This window comes from Eptesicus fuscus, chromosome 2 (assembly GCF_027574615.1).
Source record: "Eptesicus fuscus isolate TK198812 chromosome 2, DD_ASM_mEF_20220401, whole genome shotgun sequence".
Classification (NCBI taxonomy): domain Eukaryota; kingdom Metazoa; phylum Chordata; class Mammalia; order Chiroptera; family Vespertilionidae; genus Eptesicus; species Eptesicus fuscus.
The window spans coordinates 6,545,318-6,565,194 of NC_072474.1; the positions used below are offsets into that span (position 1 = coordinate 6,545,318).

The 19,877-nt window shown below is 39.1% G+C and overlaps 1 protein-coding gene across 1 annotated transcript in view; it reads left to right on the forward strand.

Annotated features, from left to right (window-relative positions):
* MDGA2 (MAM domain containing glycosylphosphatidylinositol anchor 2) overlaps positions 1-19,877 on the forward strand; it is a 1,000,910-nt gene that overhangs the window by 112,220 nt on the left and 868,813 nt on the right. The gene's annotated exons all lie outside the window — the stretch shown is intronic.

Sequence of the window (19,877 nt, forward strand, 5' to 3'; positions counted from 1 at the left end):
CATTTACTATTTGTGTATATAGCATTACTGTTTTATGAAAGCTTTGGGACTGATTTAAAAAGATAGGAATCTGTCATGAAGTAGAAAAAAAAAAGAAGTTGAATTAGAAAATCTGTTTCAAATATAAAAATGCCAAATTATAAGCATATAGCTAAACAAATTGTGACTGACACTTCAATTTGGTGCTCAGTTCCAGAAAACTGGTATTGAGGTTCTGGAAAAAGCAAATGTGCTATAACTATATGGTATAGTTCATAATACTGAACAGACATATACATATACCAGTTTTTAGAGGAAATACAGATTTCTTTAGCCCTAAATTCCAAAATGTATCATGTGGGTTTTTATGTATTGGGTATTAATTTATATATTAGAAAGAGTCCTAAATTACAATTTTTACATACTATTCAGTATTAAATTTCATAAGTACTTTTATATGACATTCAAACCCCCTGATAGGGGCACAATATTAAAATGTCTTTCAGCAAAGTTGATTCTGTGAGAGGCAAATGGTTGTAATTCAAATGCATATGCTTATAGTTGCTGAGTTTGATCTCTAATAAAAGGTAAAGTACTGAGAACATGATGACTTATACATGTTTTCCCTAAACACACTTCTTGTCTTTGACCAGTAGGATGGCAGAACATCCACGGTTTTCTTTTCTGATAACCTGTGGCGTTGGTATGACAGAAGTAATTTGTACCTGGAAATATTTAAAAGCCTAATTAATAGTCACCATCTTCAGCCAGTTGGTCAGTGGTTCCAAGTGACATGGTGGACTTTCTCTGGGAGTCTATGTGGTATTTAATATAGACAAATGATTTTAATTATTTACCCAAAAAAATGCTTTTGTTTTTCATGGAATTAATGTTGAGCTCTTATTTTTTCAAATATTTATATATTAGGACCATGTCGGTTTCCCCCCCTATTTTATTTGAAATCTATCTATTATGATAGTAAAAATCATATTATCAGTATTTAAAAGTATAAATTTTTATTTTTATTATTTTTTTCAGTTTCCTATTAAAATGGTCTCTCCGTCCTCTTATATACTACAGTGGTGTCCTGTACAAAGTTAATATATTGGTTGCATTTTTCACAATGGATATGATGAATAATACTTATCTTAATCTATCCTCCTATCTAATAAAAGAGTAATATGCAAATTGACCATCACTCCAACACACAAGATGGCTGCCCCCATGTGGACACAAGATTGCCGCCACAAAATGACCGGCAGGGGAGGGCAGGTGTGGGTGATCAGGCCAGCAGGGGAGGGCAGTTGGGGGGGACCAAGGCCTACAGGAGAGGACAGTTAGGGGGGACCAGACCTGCAGGGGAGGGCAGTTGGGGAGGACCAGGCCGGCAGGGGAGGGCAGTTAGGGATGACCAGGCCGGCAGGGGAGCACAGTTAGGGATGACCAGGCTGGCAGGGGAGGGCAGTTAGGGGTGACCAGGCCTGCAGAGGAGGGCAGTTGGGGGTGACCAGGCTGGTAAGGGAGGGCAGTTAGGGGTGACCGGGCCAGCAGGGGAGGGCAGTTAGGGGAAATTGGGCTGGCAGGGGAGCAGTTAGGCATTGATCAGGCTGGCAGGGGAGTGGTTAGGACATGATCAGGCTGGCAGGCAGAAGCAGTTAGAGGTAATCAGGCAGATAGACAGACGAGTGGTTGGAAGGCAGAAGTCCTGGATTGTGAGAGGGATGTCCAACTGCCCGTTTAAACGGGCAGTTGAACATCCCTTGAGGGGTCCCAGATTGGAAAGGGTACAGGCTGGGCTGAAGGACATCTCCCCCACCCCCGTGCACAAATTTTGTGCACTGGGCCTCTAGTTTACTCATAAAGATTCTTGGAATGGTAAACTCTGAAGCTACTCTTACTGAAGTAAACAGCTATGGTGTTCTAACAATAGAAGACTTTTAGCCTTACACACAGACACACACATACACTCACTCACCTGTGCCCTACAGTGAAGTGGCATACCCCAACTGCAGTATTGGCAAAGAGGGTGTGGGTAGCCAGTGCACGTAGCAGCTGGAAGGGTGTGGCAAAAAGCACAGAATCAAGGGCCAGACTTGCAATGTTCACATTCATCTCTACCTTTTTCTTGTGTAACTTTGGCAGATTTTTTTTACTCTTCAGTGTTTCTGTTTCCTCATCTGTAAAAGGCAATATCAATAGCAGCTACCTTAAGAATGAGTGTCCAGATTAAATATTTAGTGTATGTAAACTATTTAAAAATGTTTGATTCATAGTGAACACTCATCAAATGTTAGTAAATATTTATGGTAGTAGTAGCAGTAATAGCAGTAGTACTAGAAATGAAGGAAAATATCACGCCTATTTTAAGGGAAGAATTTAGATATTACAGTTAAATTGTCATGGCTAGATTAACTGGGGTTGGATTACAATTCGAAGTTAAGAAAATAAAATAAATTATTTAATAAAAAATAATTGTAAATTGTCATCAGGTCATCAAACTGGAGTCAGAAATACAGAGTTGGGATTTGGGGTGGATGAAGTAGGCAGAGAGGTCAGATACAAAACAGATACAAGTTCCTTTACCAAGCTAAGGACAGGACCCCGGGGAGTGAAGAGGCACTTACAAAGCTGGTTTATGTATGGGATGCAGGCATAGGGATCATAGCAAGAAACCTGGGAAGTGAAAGTATGAAGCAATACGGAAGCATCTTTAGGCTCTGGGTATGTGTAAGGCCACAGATACTGATCTTCAGTCCCTGAGCCCCCTAATATCTGCTTATGTTTAATCCACTCTCTCCCTCAGTCTGCTCAAAAATCACAGTGCATAGAACAATTTCCTAAAATCTTGCTACCGATAAGCCAGTGTTTTTGCTTGTACTTGTGTACATCATCTGAATTTTATTATCAGCAGAACAAAGAGAAAGGAGAATGGTGAAAAAAGGCGAACAATGTCAATTTGGGTTCATAAACCCTTTTGGAGCAGTCCATGAAATTCAAAGCATGTCCTTCCTGTTAATTTCAAAGTTTTACCATCTACAGTTACACCTTTCTGGATTTTTTTTTTTTTTAAGACAGCAACGTCCTGAAATGAAACCAGTTCTTAATTTTTAAAACCATTTAACACATTCATAAGTCATAATCAGTCCTTCCATGTCATTTCCTCCATTCAGCTCTTCATATGCTTTTAGCTGATTTTCTACTACTTATTAAGAGCAGCTGTGTATAAGCAGCTAGAGCACAAGTTGACCAGTAAATGCATGCTATATAGATATTTAATACCCCTCAGTGCTTTATCAGGCTTTACAACCGCTCATTAGTTAAACCACAGAACACCCAAGCACATTAGATAATTATTACTTTCTCCCCCCATTTCACAGAAAAGGAAACTGAGCATGAGAATGATTTTCTACTGGATTGTAATGGTGAAATGAAGATGTGTATAAGCTAAACATTGGGTTTGTGAAAAATGTGCTATCTGGTGAGATGGTAACTCCTGAGGGCTCTGGCAATAAGAAGTATGATAGCATATCTGCCTGTATTAACCAAGGATTATAATATGACAAACAACATGCTACTTTTTCAGGGTTAGAAACAGTCTGTGTCTATTATGTACAGGATTCTCTACCCAACAGTTCATGCTCAACTGCTTGGAAAACACTCCCCAAAAGAATAATGATCAGTTAGTTGTTCAGTGTCATTATCTTAATCAAGTCTCATTGTATTTCATATTTTCATTGAAAATTTGATGGAATTTATGTCTTATTAAAGTTTCCAGAGATATAAAATAGGCAGAGAAGCAAATGCTTTAATAGATATATTTCATTACAGAATTATGTGTTAAATTAGAGAAATAATCAGTTGCAGAGGGATTGGTCATTGATCACTGTTTCAGGGGACCTGTTCAAGTAATCACAAGACCATGGTAAATACATTAATATTTGATTCTTAACATAATTTCTGCCCTTAATTATAGCTTTACACTGAAAAACTATGGAAATAATCAGAAGAGAAAGAGCATTTGTATCAAAATACTTATCAAAGTAGAGTAAACTTGTTTTTTATATGAAATTTAAAGGATCCTGCTGGTCTGGTTGAGTGGTGTTGCCAAGGCCAGAATTTCATGTTCCATTTATATATGGGCTGGTTAATTTCCCTGGGGAAAAATCCAAAACACTTTTCTGCTTATGTAGTCTGTATCTCCAATCCCAGTTAGTCATCTTCCCAGGAGTTAGGCTGGCTATCTTGTATGGAGGTGGTGAGATCTCCCTACTAATGGATTTAAGGAGATGATATGGTGCCTGTTAGATGTATTGGTGGAATTTCTACCTGAAGCATTTGATATTGGGTCATTTCTAAGCCAATTCAACAAAAAGTTAAGCGTTAACTGAGGAATACTACCGGTTCATTAGGTGGACATCTTTAGTGACTGAGTCCAATGTTTTAATCAAGTCAGAATTTTTTTAAAAAGTCATTGTTATGATTAATAACATGATCACAAATATTTCTAATTCTAGCAAGATATTATATGGTTAGGGATTATGAGGATTTCAATGCATAAAATATGGCTTAGGATTTATAGAGTTTAAAGTTTATACGGGGATGTCATATATATATGTATATATATATACACACACACACATACATATGTGTATATATATATGTATAAAATGTGATTTTTGTAAAGTAATAAGAGTAGCATACAGAGGTCAGAACTATTGTTCAAGTGGTTTCTGCCCATCCACATGTATTCTGTAAAGAAGAAAATGAGCTAATCAGTAAGTCATAAATATCAGAGGCAGTGCAAGAGTTTGGAGGAACAAGTTTAGATTGGCTAGCGGAGGATTCTGTGAAAACTTTCGAAAGTAGGATAAAAGTGAAAGATGTGTTATGCAGAGGGAATGTGGATAATACATGGTGGAAGTTAAAAAACAGATTCTGTATTATTGTTCCATTTACTTTTTAAATTTGGCACATAAGAAAAGTGTGTACGCATGTGCATAGAATGTGCTGTGCTGATGCATGCTGTCTTCATTTGGAAGTTTGAAATAGAAATGCAGAAAAGTACACTTTGTCCCTTACAGTGTGATATGTGATTTAATCTTCTAAAAGCTCCATAAAAGAGATATTATTATTCAGAAGATTTAGTGTGTGCTAGTATCCCTTGTTTCCTTAACATAAAAAAGCATTCCCCTTTTTTATTTTTAGTTTTCTATTAACCCTGGGGCAAATTTGAGACAGAAGACAAAATTTTTAAGGTTAATATTTCAAAACAACTTTACAACAGGATGCTTTCTAATAATATATAGGGATAAAACAAACTTTTCCCTTTTTTACTAAATACCATCAGTGTACGGAGTTAAACTAATTCCATTTTAAACATTCTCCATCTTTATCAATAATGTGATTTGTTTTACCCAAGCAGTTTATTTAACACTTTATTAAAGTTCTTGCTTTGTGAATATAACCATAAACCTTTGAAATCTACCTTTAGTTTCCCATGCTTACAATACACCTTTTCCTTAAAATGATCTTTTTGAAATGAAGACATCAGAAGTCATTACTTGTACTTCAGTGGGGTAGTAGGCCACAAGAGCAAGATGGGTATCTGAAATATACTTAAGTTTGAATTCTCAACTGGATTATTCTTAAAATACATTGAATCAGTTAGGATGCTGTGAACTGTTAGTAATGGAAATTCTGATAAAAATGGCAGAAGCAATGAGAATATGTCTTATCTCAAGAATTTTTCACTGCTCAAAAATTGATTGTTAAATAACACTGTATTGAACACAGGGGTGCATATATTTTTTCGGATTAGTGTTTTGGGTTACTTCAGATATATTCCCAGAAGTGGAATTGCTAGTGTTATTTACAACTAGAGGCCCGGTGCACAAAATTCGTGCACGGAGGGGGGTTGTCCCTCAGCCCAGCCTGTACCCTCTCCAATATGGGACCCCTTGAGGGACGTCCGACTGCCCGTTTAAGCCCGATCCCGGTGGGATCGGGCCTAAACGGGCAATCGGACATCCCTCTCACAATCCAGGACTGCTGGCTCCCAACTGCTTGCCTACCTGCCTTCTTGATTGCCCCTAACCGCTTCTGCCTGCCAGCCTGATCACCCCCTAAACCACTCTGCTGCCAGCCTGTTTGCCCCCAACTTCCCTCCTCTGCCGGCCTAGTCACCCCTAACTGCCCTCTCCTGCAGGGTTGATCACCTCCAACTGCCCTCCCTTGCAGGCCGGGTGCCTCTCAACTGCCCTCCCTTGCAGGCCGGGTGCCTCCCAACTGCCCTCTCCTGCTGGCCATCTTGTGGTGGCCATTTTGTGTCCACATGGGGGCAGGATCTTTGACCACATGGGGGCAGCTATATTGTGTGTTGCAGTGATGATCAATCTGTATAGTACTCTTTTATTAGATAGGATTGAGGCCTGGTACAGGGGTGGGGGCAAGCTGGTTTGCCCTGAAGGGTGTCCTGGATCAGGTGGGGTTTCCCTTGGGGTGTGGGGCGGCCTGAGCGAGGGGCCTGTGGTGGTTTGAAGGCCGGCCACGCCCCGTGGCGACCCAAGCAGAGGCCCTGGTATCTGGAATTTATTTTCCTTCTACAATTGAAACTTTGTAGCCTAGAGCGGAGCCAAGCCTGGGGCTCCCTTGAAGGCCGGCTGGCAGCCATTTGTGTTGGGGTTATAATTGAAACTTTGTTGCCTTAAGTGGGTGGGCCTGGCCAGGGTGTGGGAAAAGTTTTGCTTCCCCTGTTGCTGGCGGCAACCCTGGCCTGCTCTCTCAAGCTCCATTCTGCCGCCATTTGTTTGAATTTGTTTACCTTCTATAATTGAAACTTTGTAGCTTGAGTGGAGACTTAGGCCTGGCCAGGGCAGGCGGAAAGCTTGGCTTCCTGTTACCTAGGAAACCTTGCTCTCTGTGGCTGTAGCCATCTTGGTTTGGGTTAATTTGCATACTTGCTCTGATTGGATGGTGGGCGTGGCTTGTGGGTGTGTCGGAGGTATGGTCAATTTGCATATTTGTCTATTATTAGAGAGGATAGCCAACATCTGGAAGCATCCCAAGTGCACATCAGCAGAGGAGTGGATAAAAAAGTGTGGTACATTTACACAATGGAATACTAATCGACCATACAAAAGAAGGAAATGTTAATTTTTGAGACAGCATGGAGGGACCTGGAAAGTATTATACTAAATGAAATAAACCAGTCAGAGAAATACAAGTTCTGTATCACATGATTTCACTTATATGTGGAATTTAATGAACAAAATAAACCACACATACGCACAAAAGGAAACAGAATCATAGGTACATAGAATAGACTGACAGCTGTCAGAGGGGTGGGGAGTTGGGAGGTTGGGTGGAAAAGTTGAAGGGATTAAAAAACACACACATATACAAGACAATAGCATGGGGAGTAGGGAAGGTATAAGAGGGCAAAGGGAGGATAAATTGGGGCAGAAAGAGACTTGGCTTTAGGTGGTGAGCAGACAATGCAGTATGCCAATGATGTGTTATTGAGTTGTACACTTGAAACCTGTATGGTTTTATTAATGTCACCCCAGTGAATTAAATTATAAAAAAGAGAACAAAATAAATTATGCAACTAACAAATTCATTGTTGATTGAACCATATCCCTGATGCCTTTCTACCTCTTTGCTCTGCCATCTCTGGTGTATTAGCTTTTCCCTCAGGTTGTTTTCCATCATGGTTGCAGGAGGGCTGACAGTGTGACCTAAGGCTATGTGTTTTGCTTTGTTTTGTTTTGTACATATCCAATGACAGACAGGTAGACCTATTTCACAATGATGAAATATAAACCCTGTCTGTTATTGAACTGGGCCAGATTAATAGCAGGAGCCCTGTTATAAATGCCGTACACTGGATAGCTCAGAGTAATCAAGATCTGTCCCCTGGAAGGAGTGATGGGAAGGATATATGAACAAATTGTGTGTTGAAAAGAGGAAAACAATATTAGATTTTGTCTGTAAGCATATATGCATTTTTTAAAAATCTAGTATCATTGTTACTCTGATATCAATTCTAGATTTTCTATAGGATCTTTGAGTATGAGAGGGAATTACATTAAAAGGCAAATAAAGGCATTAATGATGAAAGGAACATAGGTGAGGTTTATATTTTATTTTATTTTTATTGATTTCAGAGAGGGAGAGAAAGAGAGATAGAAACATCAATGACAAGAGAAAATCATTGATCAGCTACCTCCTGCATGGCCCTTCCTCGCCCACTGGCCTGCAACCCAGACATGTGACCTGACCTGGAATTGAACTGTGACCTCCTCGCTCATAGGTCAACTCTCAACTGCTGAGCCATGCCAGTCGGGCATTTATTTTATTTTTTTGTTGTGAAAGGAAACAAGCAGTTGAAAGCCTCAGTCCTAGCTGTGACTTATTTCAGTCATCAGCCACATTTATATCAAGAACAACAGTAGCTGTATGTTCTAGTTAAGTGTTAAAGAAACTTATGTACCAAAGAAAGTAATAATCTCCAAATAGTTACTTAGTTTATGAATATCAGTTATAACATTTTTAAAAAACTGAAAGAACATATTTTAAAATGATCACATCTAAAATTGATCACACAAAAATCTGCATTTAAAACAAATAATTTTAATTCCAGCAACAATTTCAAATATTCCCTGTACCCACTGATAGAAAGATAATTTTACCAGTCTAAAAGATTTCTTAACAGCAGTTATCTAAACCGTCATCTTTATTCTTCCCAGATAAAATAAGTTGAATAGTTTTCTATAACATAGAAATTGGAATAAGTGATCATATAAGTAGGCTTTCAGTAGTCTGAGTAATCTATGCTACCTTCTCCAAATACATATTTTGGATATTTTTTTTTAAATGTGAAGAAACTGTTTTGTTTGTTTTTTTGGTGACTTGCTTTTGCTAAAATGTGTTATTAATCCATACCCCATAATGTCATATTCAGTATTTACATGTAGTTGTTGCATAAAGAATCCACAAATAACTGCATATTCTTAATTGAAATTGTTCTTTCAGTTTTACATTTAATTTAAAAAATTTTAAAAGAATGACGCATGGTGAGTGCTTTAAGTGGACTGAAGTAAAGAAAGCTGAATAGCCTTAACACCCTGACTTGCAGTACAGGAGCAAGATTCCCGGAACAGCAGTTGGTTGATGACTTGAGTCTATATAGACAGCATGAAGTCCATAAAACCCACATGTGATTTTACAACTTTTCACTTTAATGACCTTCCTGTGTTATAACTCAGGCAGGCTGGAACATAATCTGTACCATTAAGGACCGCGCAGTACTGATGGGTAAAGAAAACAAGGAAGATAGGATACTGTGGGAGCAAGGGAGCAAGCTCAGGAAAACTGTAGGGCTGGCTCCTTATTGGGGAGCTAGTATGGGAGCACCCAGGAGAGTACAAAACTAGTAGCCAGGTATTTGGAGCATGCCAGCAAGCCGAGGGACGGGGCATTTTAGAGAATCTGACAATTTATAAAAGAATTTTAGCCAGGCCTGGGAATAAAACAAAAAAATATTCTTCACCTACAAAAGAGACGAGATTTTATTTGTGTATGTATATATTAAACACACACACACACACACACACACACACAGCACAGTGTTAAGTGGCTGCTCTCAAATCAGGCCTCATGGACGCAAGGTGCTAGGATGTGAAATCAGAAGCTTAGGCACCCTCTAGATCAAGCAAATGAAGATGGTAGCTGCTGCCTTAAGGGGCTGGGGGACACCCGACCATCCACTAATGCAAATGCTCAAGGCACTGGATCTCATAAAGAAAACTCTTAACTTCACCTTACCCACCAGTGTTTTGTCCATAAAGACACTCCTGCAGTGGTGGGGATGAGGTAAAAAATCATGAGATTGAGCTTCTAGATGAGGCGTATTGCTGCTTGGACAAGCAAATGTTGAGGGGTTGTTAAAGTTATATCACACCATTTGGCATCTCTATGATAATGTGTGATACACATTTGTCCTTCAGTTGGTGTGGACCTCATTTTAGCTGGTCGTTAAAGAATGCTAAGGCTCTCTATCTCATTCGATTACAGACACTTGTTTGGAACGGGTTCTCTAATAAGAATCCTTTGCAAATACTTGTATGTGATGGATGTCTAAAATTTTTAAAAATATATTTTAAAATGATATTTTATTTTAACCTTTCATTATCTTATTAACATTTAAAGTGCTTATTATTTGAGAAATCTGCATAGAAATTTGAATAATTTTATGGAAAGCTCTATTGCAAAACCATATATATATATGTGTGTGTGTGTGTGTGTGTGTGTGTGTGTGTGTGTGTGTGTGTATTTTTTAAGAAAATCAAGTAAAATTTACAGATTATAACTGCCTATTTTACTCTCTTGAAAATTTCCAAGCAGGAAATTTTCTAATTAGGGTTCTTTGAGAAGTTCTATTATTAAAAATAACCATTTATCAGCATAAATTCATCCCTATGTTTTATTATAACAGTTACACAATGTACATTTCCTATCTGCCCTTAGGGAAAGAGTTAAATTTATATGCCCTTATAAAAGTGCAAGCATGTTATCATTGACTGGCAGGCAGCACTTACTGTAACAGAGGCAGGAAACTTATCAAAATGGACAAAGAGGGTGTGCATATATATGTTCTCCCTGAAGACAGGGGCTAATTATAAAATTCACTACTTAGTGCCTGCTTTCTTTTGTTAATTCACATAATTTATTCCTGAAATACGGAAATATTTACTCATTATTTTTGGAATCTTGGCAGTTGTTCTTCATTTGATTTAGGTACCAATAATGTACTCCCCCAGAAAACTGCATGATGAGTCAGTCATTTTCAGTAAACATTACTTCTCTATTGAAAATATAACTTTCTCCAGATGCTTGGTTCAAATAAAAACTGGCATTATACTAGTCTAGGCCTACGTATTGAGGATATCAAAGTGGACCTATTGGAAGTCCTTTGATGGATAATGTTATTTTTAGAAAGCATTACACTTTCATCCTCAGGCATGGATGGGAATAGTCAGACTCCTCACCCAGCCATAAATCTTGTTTGCTGGGGGTGCAGGAAGGTATGACTGCTAATATACAAGCTTGGGAAGACCTGGTCCTCCCTTCCCAAGGAAGCTGTGCCCTTGTGCAGTTTGCTGGGCTTGTGTCAGAGCATGTGGCGTTTACTGGGCATATGTGTCTTTGGATCAGCCACTTGATCTCTCAGTCTTCGTTTTTCTTGTTGGTAAAATGGGGGTAATTTTAAGATCAAAGTTATTATGTGCATAAAACTTTTTTTTATATGGAAACGTTAAAAACTATAAAATACCACATAAAGATATTAAATGTCCCAGAACAGCTTATAAAAGGAAAGAAGTTATTATATACTCATAAAGTGCTTTAGTTTTTGTTATTGTAAAAGTATCTTAGAGATGCAGTTATTACCAATAGCAAGTATTTATTGGGCATGTATTATATGCCAGGCGCTTTTCATTTTCAATTTAGATAACAATTTCAAAACTCTGTAAAGTTGGGACTGTGGTTATCTGTACCCTGAAGATTAGGACCAGAGACTGCAACCACTTAATGAGGGGATTCCAACTGAAGTTCTGGTGGAGAAGTGAGGATTCAAACCCAGGTAGTCTAGTTTCACTGCTGTTCTGTTCAAGGTGACAGGATTTTGGAAAATGAGAGTGGACATCTGCTGTATTCTGGAAATGTGGCCTTCTAAAATCCAGCCTTGGAAAATGTGTAGAATTCTAACAGTGGAGATGGAATTCTGACAAGGGCTTTTCTGACTCTGGGAATTATATGAGGGAAGCTTCAGGGGTGGGAAAGCATTGGGCAGGGTTTGAAATGACTGGTTCAGTTGTCTGGTGAGAAGTGGAAAGGGAACGAATTATAGGTTCTGATAGTTGGATTAGATCAGATTGTCGGTCTTAAATAACAGTGAATAGAGTTCGTGTTTGATTTAGTGGGCAATAGAGTCCTATCATCTGTGCTATGTGTCACTTGCAATGAGAGAACCAAGTTCAAAGCCAGAGATAGGGCACAACCTAAGGACCAATACTGGCGAACATGTGTGAGCCTGCTCCTCTGAATGCAGTCGGAGGGAAAGCAGAGTTGGGAGTTAGGGTGCAGGCATCTGCAAGGAAATCACCCAACAAGAGTAATTGTAAGAACCTGAGCCCCAAAAAGGCTCTAAATTCAGAAATATCAAGATGCCAAGCAAAGGAAAACATCAAGCTCAAACCTCCAACATTTGCAGTCTGTAGAATTACTGCTTGCTCTCAGGAAGCCGGGGGCGGGGGGCGGGGGGCGGTTTCTGGGATTTACAAATGGTGCTGACATGGAAGGGGGCAAATGATAGAGTTGTGTGTGTAGAAAAATTAATGTGAACATAGGATATGAGATGGATAGAAGAAATTGGGGTTAGAAGGAGTAGTTTAAGAAGAAATCTAGCCATGTTTTGGCAACTGAGTTATTTCATCTTGGGAGGTAGAGATAGTGACTCATTCTTACTGGCTCACTATTGTTCTATTTTCTTTTCAGGAAAAAGTCTCTTACAATGTAGAAATAATAATTTAAAAATTTCTTAAAACATTCTTATGATAGATTATTACTTACCCTCTGACTTCCAAGTCTTTTTTTTCTGAGGACAATAACATCAGCGTCAAATGTCTGACATATTGGTCAGAAGAAAAATGCTATGTCTTTCCTATATGTAGGGGCATATAATCTAGCTTCATTTCATGCCCAGTTCCATCAATTTCTTACCCACAACTCACAAACTCTCCACAACCCCACACCCCCAGTTTTTCAGTGAGAGCATACACAACATTAAGCCTATCTCCTCTTGCCAGCCTGTACTTGAACAAAAGCAACAGTTCTGTGGAAATAATCTGCTGCCTATAATATTCTTAGGACATAACTCTGCATTCAGAATGTTGAGCTTATTTGTGTAGATGTGGCCTTTTTCAGAAATTTTAGTGGAGGAAATTAGAAAAGAGAAATATGAGAACAAAGAAAAGAGAGTTAAAATAGATACTGCCAAAGCAGCTGGTAGCAGATAAGTTTTTGCCTCAGTTTCTACATCAATAAACGAAAGGAACTGAAGTAAGAGATTGACAATGCCACTTCTAAATATAAACTTCTAAAATTATGTATTTGATTATAATCAAAGTGTCCTGAGGTAGTGGATTAGGTTAGAAAGAGTCCAATTTTAACCAATAACTTGTAGGTGAAATGGATAAATTTTTTAACTTTAATATTAGAAGATTGGATGAGCTCTTTATTAACACAGCCACTGTATAGGAGAACATATTTGCCAGTGATACATCTTACAAGTGTTTAATTTCCAAAATATGTAAGGTATTCATACAACTCAACACCAGGAAGACAAACAATCCAATTAAAAAATGGGCAAAGGACCAGCAAAGACACTTCTCCAAAGAGTACATACAGATGGCCAAGAGACATATGAAAAAATGTCTAATATCACTAATCATCAGAGAGATGCAAATTAAAACCACATGTGATATCACCTCCCAGCTGTCAGAATGGCTATCATCATAAATCAAGAAACAACAAGTGCTGGCGAGGATGTGGAGAAAAGGGAGCCCTTGTGCACTGTTGGTGGGAATGCAAACTGGTGCAGCCACTTTGGAAAACAGCATGCAGTTACCTCAAAAAACTGAAAATGGAACTGCCTTTTGACCCAGTGATCCCCTTCTGAGAATATATTCTAAGAATCCCAAAACACCAATCAGAAATAATTTGTGTTCATAGCAGCATTGTTTACAATAGCCAATATCTGGAGGCAGCCCCAGTGCCTATCAGTAGATGAATGGGTGAAAAAGCCGTGGTACATTCATACAATGGGATACTGCAGGGCCATAGAAAAGAAGGGCCTCTTACTTTTTGTGGCAGCATGGATGGACCTGGAGATTATTATGCTAAATGAAGTAAAACAGTCTGAGAAAGACATATACCATATGATCCCACTTATATATGTAATCTAATGAATAAAATAATGTGAGGAGCAAAATAGGACCAGAGGCATGAATACATGGAACAGACTGCCAACTGTCAGAGGGGAGGGGAGAGGGGAGACTAGCTGAAAGAAGGTGAAAAGATTAGCCAAAGAACATATATGCATAACCCATGGACACAGACAACAGTGAGGTGATGGCCAGAGGGAAGGTGGGGGCAGAGGCGGGTGGAGGCGGACAAACAGGGAGGAAATGGGGGCACCTGTAATAGTGGCAACAATAAAAATAAAATAAAGTTTAAAAAGATATTTATCATGAATACAATTAGAGAAACAAAGATCTATTTTAAGAAATACTAGTAACAGAATTTGCCTGTTCCTTGGAAAATTTTCTACAGCATCATTATTAACCCCTCAGTCATCTGGTACACCTACCTGTATATGCACATCTGCATTCATCTGAGGTAGTTTAGTTTTCATGTTGCTGAGATTGTCCATGAAGACATAAGAGTTTTCAAGGTTTTTCCCCTATTCCTTTGAAGGGTATGTTTCTATCCTTCACAAACATAGGGGGTGGGGTGAAAATAAAGCACATACATTTCAAAAAATAGTCTTCAAAGTTATTTTTTCCTAGCAGCAAAATTTCCATCTATATCTCTGTTTCCTGTGAAATAAAACACAAACTACTAGGTGTGCAATATACTCATCATCAGTCAGATGGCAATTGTAGAGAGCAGCTCAGAGAAAGGAACTTGGCCCAAATCAATACCACCTGTAATGGAACTCCCACGCCGAAACCAGGACACAGGCATCCAGGTATCAGATGCTCTTCTATAATGGAGAGTGATTTCAGCAACTGAACACTCATCAAAAGCAAATGAATTTCTTAAGTGATAACAGAAAATAAAGAAAAAACAATAGGAGGAAGGGTTAAAATAGCAAGACCCAAACTAAAGTATATACAACTGCTATATCCCCACATGAAAATGAACAGAATGCTTGACTTCATCTCATCTGTGCTTTGCTATTAGGAAAGTACAGGGTATTTGTGTATTATCTTTACTATTAATAAATATTTATCAAACACCTCATGTAGAAAACATTGGAAAGTTTTATAAATGCAATAAAATATAAGAAAACATGTATCCTTATATGCCATGAAGAAATAAATGACAATCTGGGAATCTTTAATGAATAATTCTGGGTAAGTGCATATCAGTGTGGAATGGGACAGTTAACAAAATTATGTGGAAGGTATTGGACTTGAAATGGTTCTTCAGATAACTTAAATCCCAATAATATGAAATTGCCAAAATAGATGAATTAATACATATCAATGGACTGTAAAGATACAATTAATTATTGAATTATAATTTTCTCTGTATATAAAAAGCCAGCGACTGGAATGCTGGCCACTCTGACGCCCACTGCGGCCAGTGAACCAGCCCGATTGGGGGGTGGGGCCAGTGGCCAACCTCCCGTGGCCCCTCCCCCTGGCCAGTCCCTCCCCCAATGGGCCCACACCACACCATTGGGAGTGGGGCTGGCTGGCCAACCTCCCACGGCCCCTCCCCAAGCTGCTGACCCCTGATCAGCCCTCCCCACCCCATTTGGGGGTGGGGCCTGCCAGCCAATTGCCTGCGCCCCCCTTCCCCCAGCCTTCCTGGCCCTGATCGGGGTGGGCCGGCCATCCGACCTCCCGCTGTCTCCTCCTCCTGACAGGTCCGGCCCCAATCTGCCCCAATTGGGGCCAGGCCGGCCGGACCCCACTCATGCACGAATTCATGCACTGAGCCTCTAGTTGAGTTAATAAAATTATCGAATCCCTGACAGGAGCTCCAAGTGGCTGACCATAATATTAGACTTTCAGACATCTCTATCAGTCATCACCATAGTTAAAAAATATTTATTAGACATATTTTCTATCAACCACTTTTCTTGTTACAAGGGTCATTGGAAAAAATAGGAAAAAAAAACTGTAGCCATCTGAGAATTCACATTCTAATGGGAAGAGTTAGGTAATGATAATAAAAACCATACAAAAAAAAGTATGTGAGATGATAAGTATATAGAGAAAATAAAGCAATGAGGTGGCATAAAGAGTACCAGGGAAGATTTTAGCACTGCATTTTAAAATAAGGTGATAAGGGAAGGTCTCAGTAAGAGGGTAGTATTTGAACAAAGATGTGAATTGGTGAGAGAACCAGCCAGCACATATCTAGAGGGAGAGAAATCGACAGGGAAGGAAAGTAAGAGCAAAGAACTGAGTGAGTTTGAGACATAGAAAGCAGTAACATGCAAAGTGACAAAGTCGGGATTGAGAGTGGTTAAGAAATTCCATAGTTTGTTTTGTTTTTTGTAAGTCATTATAAATAATTTGACTGTTTTCTGAGTGAAAAAAGAAGGCATTGGTGTAATTTGACCAAACAAGTATAATGATCTGGCTTCTTTTTTTCTCATTTTTTTAAAGGGGCAGGATGAAGCGTGGACCCATGAAGATGGGGACAAAATTATGAGATGTGATTAGTTTCCCAATATATTTTATTATAGCACATAGAATTGCTGAAGGATTGGATATCTTACCTTATAATAGACAAATATGCAAATTGACCACACCTTCGCTACGCCCAAGCCACGCCCACCAACCAAGTCACGCCCATCAACCACGCCCACCAGGAAACCTTTGCAGGGACACTGGGTGTGGCGGAGCCCAAGGCCGGGACAGCCACCCAAGGTTTTCCCTGCCTTGGGCGCCAGCGCCGATCGCAGGAGACCACTGGGGGTCGGCTCCTGCGATCGGTCGCAGGGACGCTGGGTGCGGCCGAGCCCAAGGCCGGGAAAGCCAGCGGGGTGCCTGCGCCGATCGCAGGAGACCACTGGGGGTCGGCTCCTGCGATGGGTAGCAGGGACGTTGGGTGCAGTCGAGCCCAAGGCCACCGCCCAGGGCCAAGCCCGGACCCTGAAAGAGGGCAGAAGGCGGTGGCCACAGCCAAGGCCTGGGTCCCCGGTGCCGGCAGAAAACTGGTGCAGGCAGCCAGGTGATTGAAGGTCTATTGCACGAATCTTCGTGCAAACGGGCTACTAGTTGTTGTATGAGAGGAAACATGGAATTGTCATTATCCCAATATATTTGGTTTGAACATCAGAAAGGATGTAGTTGCAATTTACTGAGGCAGTTAAGGGTATGGAAGAGTGCTTTAACAAATTTTTTTTTTTTTTGCGGGATATATGAAGAACCCAGTTTTAGAAATACTGATTTGGAAATTCCTTTCAATATCCAGGTGGAGTGGTTTAGTAGACAGTTGGATAGTCAAGTCTATTCAAGGGAGAGGTCCAGGGTAGAGAAATACATTTAGGAGCAATCAGTCAGAGATGGTATTTAAGGCTTTGGATCTAGAAAAGCTCTCTGGTAGAGTGAATGCTTCTCCAGTGGAAAAGGTCAAGGGCTGATCCTGGAAGCACTAACCATATATAGGGTCACTGAAATGAGACAAGAGCGAAGGTGACTAAGATGGAATGACCAGGTAGGAAGGAAGACAGCTAGGAGAATTAAAGTCTTGAAATATTATTTTTAATATAATTTAAAAATATAATCCAAACTACCATAAATCTTTTAAAAATGGAATAAGCTTTCATATAATAGTAAAGATAGACTATAGCGGGCAACTGCGAATGGAAGTTAATGTGCGCCTTATAAGCTTTCCATAAAAATGTAGAAACTTTTAGAAATATGCTTACAACTTCTTTTGAGCTGTTTGTTTTGTTTTCCAGTATGTCAAGGAGTACATATAAACATGTGATATTGAAGTCTTAGGAAACTTTGATTTGATTCTATTTCTATTGCTTCTATTTTATGTCTCAATTCTGTGTCTCAATATTTTGATAAATATAGAAACATCTAATATCAGAAGCCTCTTCATTGGAGATTAATAAGAGATAAGATTAGGAGAAGGATTAGAACTATTACAATAGGATGCCAAGAACTCTCTCTGTGTAAATACAATGCCCTCAAGGTGTTTCATGAAAATGCAGAGAAACAGTTTGTATGTATTAAAGTGGATGTGACCAAGTGAAAAAGAACATCACTTCATTTAGCTTGAGCTGCAGTTCCCTGCAATAGAGATGTTTTGAGAGAAACAGAAAAGCATAGAAAGCAAAAATGTTTATCCCCGGGCAAAGAGCAGGCTCGGTGATTTCTGAGCTAGCAATCAGAAAACAGTGAAATAAGTTAAAGGCTGATCTGTGATAAAAGACAAAAGGTAAAACCGCCTACCTAAGCTGTCTGGAGGCAGAATTGAGAGCTATGTATGTTTTGAAAGAGTTTTTAAATGGAAACCACGTATTTACCTCTGAATTATATTAAATAGTTATCAATCATATAGTTTTAGTTCAGTTTCAAAAAATGTTATAGTGTGCCTAATTTCTTTATAAACTGGTTTTGATTTGTATCTTTACTTAAAATTTTATGTTTTAATAAGTTAATGCTAAACATGCATGTTTCTCATTTCATCATGACTATGAAAATACTCCAAGAGCAAGTATGAATGAGATTCTATCTGTGCTTTAATAAAACAGGTTGGTTTGCTGCCTTGATACTCCATAGGGAACTGTTCAGCAGAGAGGCCAGGACTTGGCTTGGAAAGGGTAAGGATGATGAGAGAGAATCCACCACTCTCAGTGTGCACCTTGGCTCAATCTCTGGGATTTAAACTCATTGAGGGAGTGTTTTCTTCATAGGTTATCTGGATATAAAAAATGAGATCATCCTAGGCAAAATTGGATATAACTTATAACAGAGAAAAAACATTACCCCTTCTGGTTATGCTCACATAATTCCAGGGATTCTGCTTCCCTCCTAAATGCAGGGCCAGTGTCTGTTTACAAAAATACAGTCTCATGAAGAGTAAGGTGAGGCAGGAATTTGGTCATATTTGTTTGTTTTCAGAACAAAATCAGTGAATGAATCATGTATTTCCTTTGTGACATCTAAGAATTTCTGTGATTTTGTTTTTTTCTTCACCAATTGTGACTTTCACTTGTGGGCTCTTTGGAGGTGCTATATCACAGATTTAATGTCAAGTCCCCACTCCCCGAAATATCAGTGGCTGTGATAGCAGTTTTTCTATTTATAGCACATGACCTTTGTATGTTTGATGCTCTTGATTCTGAAGTGATGGAAATATCAACATATTGAGGTTGTTTGCCAAGTACAATGTAGCATAGTTTATAGCCATAGCCACCAGCATGGGGACAGTATAATCATTTTCTTTATTAAGAAGTCACAAAGAAAGAAAATAAAATTCCATGTAGCCTTATTTCCTTGTTTATAAATGATCACTAAATAGATTTGAAAACATTTAATAAATACAACTCTACTACACTATGAGTCTGGGCAGCTGGGAGTGGGAAACATTAGTCAAATTAGGAAGGCAGGAAGAGTTTCTGATTTACACTTATTGGTTCTAATTAGAACATCTTGAGATTATGAGGCTGGAAAGAGATCAATGAAATGATACCCAGCAAGAAGTTAAAAATATATGCTGATAATTTACAAGTGAGTTTAGGAGTTGAGAAATAGATTTGGGAGATGGTAGTTATATTCATCAGGTTGGACTGCCATAACAAAGTACACAGACTGGGTGCACAGATTGGGTGACTTATTTTATCACAGTCTGGAGTCTGGAGTTCTGAGATCAGCGTGCCAGCATTGTCTGTTTCTGGGTGAGCTCTTTTCCTAGTTTGTAGATGACTGCCTTCTCACTGTGTGCTCACATGGCATTTCCTCAATACTTGATGTGTAGAGAGAAAGAGCTCTCTGGTGTCCCTTCCTATAAGGACACTATTAGAGCAGAGCTCCACTCATATGTCCTCATTTTACCTTAACCTCATCTATATAGGCCCTATC